This window comes from Aotus nancymaae, unplaced genomic scaffold (genome assembly GCF_030222135.1).
Source record: "Aotus nancymaae isolate 86718 unplaced genomic scaffold, 86718_ANA_hifiasm-v0.15.2.pri h1tg000004l, whole genome shotgun sequence".
NCBI lineage: Eukaryota > Metazoa > Chordata > Mammalia > Primates > Aotidae > Aotus > Aotus nancymaae.
In genome coordinates this window covers 40,100,308-40,108,042 of record NW_026988415.1, presented here as the reverse complement: position 1 = coordinate 40,108,042, position 7,735 = coordinate 40,100,308, and positions in this window count along the sequence as shown.

Sequence of the window (7,735 nt, the reverse complement as noted above, 5' to 3'; positions counted from 1 at the left end):
CAACAGCACATGACTATAGTTCTAGTTACTTGGGAGGTTGAAGCATGAGGATCACTTGAGCCCAGGAGTTCGAGACCAGCCTCGGCAACATAGCAAGCCCCTGTCTTTAAAAAAAAAAAAAATCGGACCATCACAGTCTTCTAGCTGCCTTTCTTGCCCAAGCTCTGAACACACCCTTCCTCGACTCACCCTACACATACAGTCATCTGCCCCTGGCCTTTGTTAAAGCTCTTCTCCCTGCCCTGTATCCTCAGGTTAAGATCTCTGATCTTACCTTACCCATTTTCTGCAAGACCCTTCCCAGATCCTTTCAATATGATCGTGTTTCTCACGCCCCCATTATTAACCTTATTTCTGCATCTGTCTTGCCTGCTCCGGTCAAGGGAAAGGATAGTGTACTGTTCATTCTCCATAGGCACACCCTCCAGAGGCTCTAGTACACAGGTCCTCAGCACATTTCTTTTGAATTACATACAGTGTATCAAATTTACAGAACTCACCATGATTTACATATAACTCAGCAAGTTTTTTTCTTTTTTGAGATGGAGTCTCACTTTCTTGCCCAGGCTGGAGTGCAGTGGCGTGGGGTCTTGGCGCACTGCAACCTCCGTCCCGTCCCTCCAGGGTTGAAGCAATTCTCCTGCCTCAGCCTCTTGAGTAGCCGGGATTATAGGCGCCTACCACCGTGTCCTGCTAATTTTTGTATTTTTAATAGAGACGGAGTTTCACCATCTTAGCAAGGCTGGTCATGAACTTCTGATCTCATGATCCTCCCACCTCGGCCTCCCAACATGCTGGTATTACAGGCGTGAGCCACCGTGCCCAGCAACTCAGTCAGTTTTTAAAAACCTCACCTCTTATAAACTTAATGCCTACCTGACACATACATTGTCCCTATTCTGATGGTCTAATTTGTCTATGTTCATCTATCCCTAAAAGTTTGAGGAGATGTTTTTCTTTTTTTTTTTTTTTTGACTGAGTTTCATTCCTGTTGCCCAGGCTGGAGTGCAGTGGCAGGATCTCAGCTCACTGCAACATTCACCTCCCCAGTTCAAGCAATTCTACTGCCTCAGCCTCCCAAGTAGCTGGGATTACAGGCATGCATCACCACACCTGACTAATTTTGTTGTTGTTGTTGTTGTTGTTTTTAGTGGAGACGGGGTTTCACCATGTTGGCCAGGCTGATCTCAAGCTCCTAACCTCAGGTGATCCACCTGCCTTGGCCTCCCAAAGTGCTGAGATTATAGGCATGAGCCACCATGCCTGGCTGAAAACAATTTTTATAAAGTATTTTAATTCAAATCTCCTCAAAGAGATTTAAATTAAAACTCTTGCCAGGCAAGGTAGCTCACCCCTGTAATCCCAGCACTTTGGGAGGCTGAGACGGGTGGATCACTTAAGGTCAGGAGTTCAAGACCAGCCTGACCAACATGATGAAACCCAGTCTCTACTAAAAATATAAAAAAAAAAAAAATTAGCTGGGCGTGGTGGTGAGCCTGTAATCTCAGCTGGGAGGCTGTAATCTCAGCTACTCAGGAGATTGAGGCAGGAGAATGGCTTGAACCTGGGAGGCGGATGGAGGTTCCAGTGAGCTGAGATCGCACCACTGCACTCCAGCCTGGGTGACAAGAGCGTAACTCCATCTCAAAAAAAAAAAAAATTAAATCTCTCAAAGGGTAATTCCTTGTCCACATACCCTGATTGTGCTTATCTTTCTAGAGAGAAATAAGGAGCAAAGATAACATTCTTTCCATACACGTTTACATTCTACAGTCAATCAGATTACAGAACTTAGTTTTTGCCCTAATGGAATGTTTAGGTTTTTTATTCCCCGAGACGGAGTCTTGTTCTGTCACCCAGGCCGGATGGAGTGCAGTGGTGTGATCTCAGCTCACTGCATCCTCTGGCTTTCAGATTCAAGCAATTTTCCTGCCTCAGCCTCCTGAGTAGTTGGGATTACAGGCGAGTGCCACCATGCCCTGCTAATTTATGTATTTTTAGTAGAGACAGGGCTTCACCATATTGGCCAGGTGGTCTCCACCTCCTGACCTTGTGATCCGCCTGCCTCGGCCTCCCAAAATGCTGGCATTACAGGAGTGACCCACCACACCTGGCCTATGTTTAGTTTTAATCTAATGAGCCCAAGCTTCTATGATAATTTATAGGCATACCTTGGAGATATTGTGGGCTCAGTTCCAGACCACCACAGTAAATCAAGCATTGCAATAAAGCAAATCACATGAATTTTTTTTTTTTTTTAAAGACAGGGTTTCACCATGCTGGCTAGGCTGGTCTTGAACTCCTAACCTCAGGTAATCCACCCGCCTCGGCCTCCCAAAGTGCTGAGATTACAGGCGTGAGCCACCACACCTGGCCAATCACGTGAATTTTTTGATTTCCCAGTGCATATAGAAATTACGTTTACACTATAGTGCAGTCTGTTAAATGTGCAATAGCATTATGTCTAAAAATACATACATGCCTCTATTAGGCTTTTTTTTTCTTTTTGCATTACTACAAAGAAATACCTGAATCTGGGTAATTTATAATAAAAAAGAGGTTTAATTGGCTCACAGCTCTGCAGACTTTATAGGAAGTGTGGTGCTGGAATCTGCTCCTGGTGAGGGCCTCAGGAAGCTTCCAATCATGGCAGAAGGTAACAGGAAGCCAGCATGTCACATGGCAAGAACGGAAGCAAGAGAACAAAGCGGGGGTCTGTGGGGGGCGCAGTGGCTCACACCTGTAATCCAACACTTTAGGAGGCCAAGGTGGGCGGATCACAAGGTCAGGAGTTCTAGACCAGCCTGGCCAACATGGCAAAACCTTGTCTCTACTAAAAATACAAAAATTAGCCGGGCATGGTGGCGGGTGCCTATAGTCCCAGCTACTCAGGAGGCTGAGACAGGAGAATTGCTTGAACCTGGGAGGCAGAGGTTACAGTGAGCTAAGATCAAGCCACTGCACTCAAGCCTGGGCAACAGAGCAAAACTCAGTCTCAAAAATAGAGAGAGAGAGAGAACAAAGGGGAAAAGTGCCACACTCTTTTAAACAACCAGATTTCCCATGAACTCAGAATAAACTATTGTCCTTCTTGCACTCACTATTGCAAGGACAGCACCAAGCCATTCATGAGGGATCTACCCCCATGACCCAAATATCTCTCACCAGGACCATTTCCAACTGGGGATTACATTTCAATCTGTGATTTTGAGGGAACACATACCCAAACCATATCAATACCTGAAATAAAAAATACTTTATCGTAGGCTTGGCATGGTGGCTCATGCCTGTAATCCTAGCACTTTGGGAAGCTGAGGTGGGCAGATCAACTTGAGGCCAGGAGTTTGAGACCAGCATGGTCAACATGGCCAAACCCTGTCTGTACTAAAAATACAAAATTAGCCGATAGTGGTGGTGCACGCCTGCAATCACAGCTACTCAGGTGGCTGAGGCATGACAATCGCTTGAACCCAAGAAGTGGAGGTTGCAGTGAGCCAAGATCATGCCACTGCACTACAGCCTGGGTGGCAGAGTGAGACTCTGTCTCAAAAAAAAGGAAAAACTTTATTGCTAAAAAATGCTAATGATCATCTAAGCCTTTAGCAAGTAGTAATTTTTTTTTTTTTTTTAACTGGTGGAGGATCTTGCCTCAACATTGAGGGCTGGTGACTGATTAGGGTGGAAGTTAACGAAGGATGGGTTGGCTATAACAATTTCCAAAAAAGACAACAATGAAGTTTGCTGCATTGATTTACTTCCTTTCACAAAAGATTTATCTGTAGATAAAATGCTGTTTGATAACATTTTAGCCACAGCAGAACTTCTTAGATGGCATTTTCTTCCAATACAAGGCTTTTACCACCCACATTGAAAATCTGTGGTTTAGTATAGCCATCTTTATCAATAACCTTAGCTGGATCTTCTGGAGAACTTGCTGCAGCTCCTACATCAGCACTTGCTGCTTCACTTTGCACTTTTATGTTACAGAGATGGCTTCTTTTCTTAAACCTCATAAACCAATCTCTGCTAGCTTCTTCATACTTTTCTTCTGAAGCTTCTTCACCTCTCCTCAGCCTTCATAGAAACGAAGAGAGTTAGAGCCTTGCTCTGGGTTAGGCTTTGGCTTAAGAGAATTTTGTGGCTGGGTTGATCTATTCAGACCACTCAAGCTTTCTCCATATTGTCAATAGAGCTCTTTTGCTTTCTTATCATTCATGTGTTCACTGGAGTGGCACTATTTATTTCCTTCAAGAACTTTTCCTTTGCATTCACAACTTGGTTTACTGGCACAAGAGACCTAGCTTTCAGCCTGTCTCAGCTTTTGATACGTCTTCGTCACTCAGCTTAATCATTTTTAGCTTTTGATTTAAAGTGAGAGACGTGCAACACTTCCTTTCACTTAGAGGGCATAGCAGGGTTATTAACTGGCCTAATTTCAATAGTGTTGTCTCTCAGAAAATAAGGAGGCATGATGAGAGAAAGAGAAGTGGGAGAATGACTGGTCAGTGAACAGTCAGAACACAGAACACACACAACATTTGTCAAGTAAGTTCTCTGTCTTATACAGGCATGGTTCATGGCATCCCAAATAATAAAGCTTGAAATATTGCAATAATTACCAAAATGTGACAAAGAATCACAAAATGAACACATACTCTTGGAAAAATGGCATCAATAAGCTTGCTCAATAGAGGATTGCCATAAACCTTCAAGTTGTAAAAAATACAGTATCTACAAAGCGCAATAAAGCAAAGTGCAATAAAATGAGGAATACTTGTATCTGAAGAGAGGATGTATTGTGGTCATAAAGTTCTCGAAGGGGTTTCTAAAAGGTTGAGATTCACAATGTCTTTACCATTCTTCTTCTTAAACCCTACCACTAATGGCATACTTAATGACGTTACTAACTCGCTCTCCCAATCTGATTTGCCTGCCTCCAATCTCTTCCCTATTCTTCACCCTACACAGAAAAATTTACCTAAAGCACAGGTATGATCACATCATGCTCTTACTCCAGAACAGTCAATGGCTTCCTATTGCCTGCTGAATGAAGTCCCAATATGGTACTTGATATTCCAGCCAAACTAAACTATTTTCTTTTCTTTGAAACCTCTCTCTGCTTCCTCAACTTTTCTTCCTGCCTGGGAGATCCACCTCCTCCCAATCATTTCCTGTCAAAACCCTACTCATTCATCAACGCATAGTTCATGTGCTTCTACCTGCAAAAATACCTCCCAGGATGCTCCATGTAGAGGTGATATCTTCTACCTGTGGACCTGCAGAGCACTTTGTTTGGGCCTTATGGGAGACTTCTAGTTGCATCTCCAAAATTCACTGTCTCTTCTTTCTGGGAGCGGGGCCACCTAACAAAACATTTCCCAATCTTTTTTGCAGTTAGGTGTGAATTGTGACTGAGTTCTTGCCAAAGGGATGCGAGAGAAAACGGGACGGACAAATTTCATCTCACTTGCTTAAAAGGAAATCCCTTGCCTAGACCTCTTCTCTGAGCTAGAATGTGGGTGTGTCCATGATCTAGCATGGAGCAGAATCATCCCACTGGCCTAGACCAGCCAGCCTGTTATGCAAGAGAGAAATAATTTGTCTTATTAGAGCCGCTGTATTTTAGAGTCTCCTTGTTACAGCAGCCTCTACATTATCCAAACACAGTCTTTTCTATGGTAATGTATTACATTGCTTTGTCATTATATGTATAAATGTCTTATTACCGCCCTTTGGAAGTTAACTACTAATTGGTCTTCCTGCATCCTATCTTGCCTCCTATACTCTGTTCTCAGTAGCTGGGGTGATCTTTTTAAAAGATAAGTTAGATGTCACTTTGTGCTAAAAATTCTTACTCAGTAAAAGCAAAACCCCTAAAATAACTTGTAAGTTCTGCATGATCAGCACTCTCCCCACAATCACTTTTTTTGTTTTTTTTTTTTTTTTGGAGACAGGGTCTCGCTCTGTCACCCAGGCTAGAGTGCAGTGGCAAGATCTCAGTTCACTGCAACCTCCACCTCCCGGGTTCAAGTGATTCTCCTGCCTCAGCCTCCAGAGTAGCTGGGACGACAGGTGCCCACCACCACGTCCGGCTAATTTTTGTATATTTGTAGAGATGGGGTTTCACCACGTTGCCCAGGCTGGTCTTGAACTCCTGAACTCAAGTGATCCATTCACCTCAGCCTCCCAAAGTGGTGGGATTACAGGTGTGAGCCATTGCGACCTGCCGGCCTCTAATCATTCTTATCTCATTGACCTCGATTTCCACCTTTTCTCTTACGGACACATTCCACCTCCACCCCACAACGCTCACCCCACATTGGTATTCTTCAAACAAGCTAGATACTTCTGCCTTAGGGTATTTGTCCTTGCTGTTCTCTTCACTTATTGAAATATCAACATGGCTCATTTTTTTTTTTCTCCTTCAGGTCTTTGCCCAAATGTTACGTTCCCAGACAGGTCTTCTCTGACAACCCTACTTAAAATTGTACTTCTCTCCTCTACACTCTGGCACATTATCCCACTTTCCTTGCCTGATTTTTTTTCCACAGCACTTCTTGCCATTTGACATAGTATGTATTTTGCTTATTAAATGTTTATTGTTTAAGAATGTAAACTCCATGAGAGTGGGGTATTTTTAATTGCTTACTACTGTATTCTGTGTCAATAAACAGGGCCTAGCACATAAAGAATGTTCAGTAAATATTTATTGAATAAGCAAATCCCTCGGGCCAAATACCTTGTAGTCCCCTCAAAGCCTAGCACTCAGCACCTAGTATGCAATAGAACACTTAGTAAATATTTGATGAATGACCTATGATGGAAGACTACTAATATTCTGCCTTGAAGTTTACTTACTTCTCTGAGTATTCCTATATACAACGGCTTACATTACATTTCTGAGCTTGTAAACGTGCAACAAATAGTTGGAAGGAGAAGTCTTCCATGGACACCGCTGAAAATGGCAGTAAGACAAAGATAGGATGCTGCTTTGAGTATTTTCTGCCTTTGACACTTAAGACAAATCTCTCCCCCACCTCCATCTCAGTTTTATCATATGTAAAACGACTATATGATCTCTGAGGTCCCTTCTATTTTTACATTTGGTAGTTATGAGCACTATAGTCACTTTTGATTCCAGAATTGTATTATTTTTATCTTACTTCTCCTAACTCATTCTTGAAATATGCTTAATGGAAACGTGGTGCAAGAATAAAGGCTCACTTAGGTCCAATGAACAAGTATCACTATAAAAATAATAAAACATGCTGTAAAAGGCCACATTAGCAACATGCAGACGATGACACTGAGGCTTACATGAGGCAGGAAGGACTAAAACCCAGGGTGTTTTTTTTTTTTTTTTTTTTTTTTTTTAATCTTTTCAAGGCTCTTTATCTTAAATCACATAGCACAGTGTATTTTCTTTCCTTTCCAAGGGCTATAAAAGCCAGACTTTTATTGTCCAGATAGTTTGGAAAATCCATCCTCCTTCACTTGTTTCAACATACTTGGTTCCAGCACTAGAAACAAAACAACTTTCTCTTGCAGTGTCTCTTGGATGATTCAGGTGACATGTCTTCAGTCACTTCCCCCTTGGAAGCTGTCTTGCAGGCAAAGGCTACACTGCAATTACAATGGGCAAGCAAACCCTTTGGATGCACGTCTGTGATGTAAAAGTGTTTTAATTCAGCCCCATCCTTATTGAGATAAAAAATGTGTTCAGAACATGCAAACT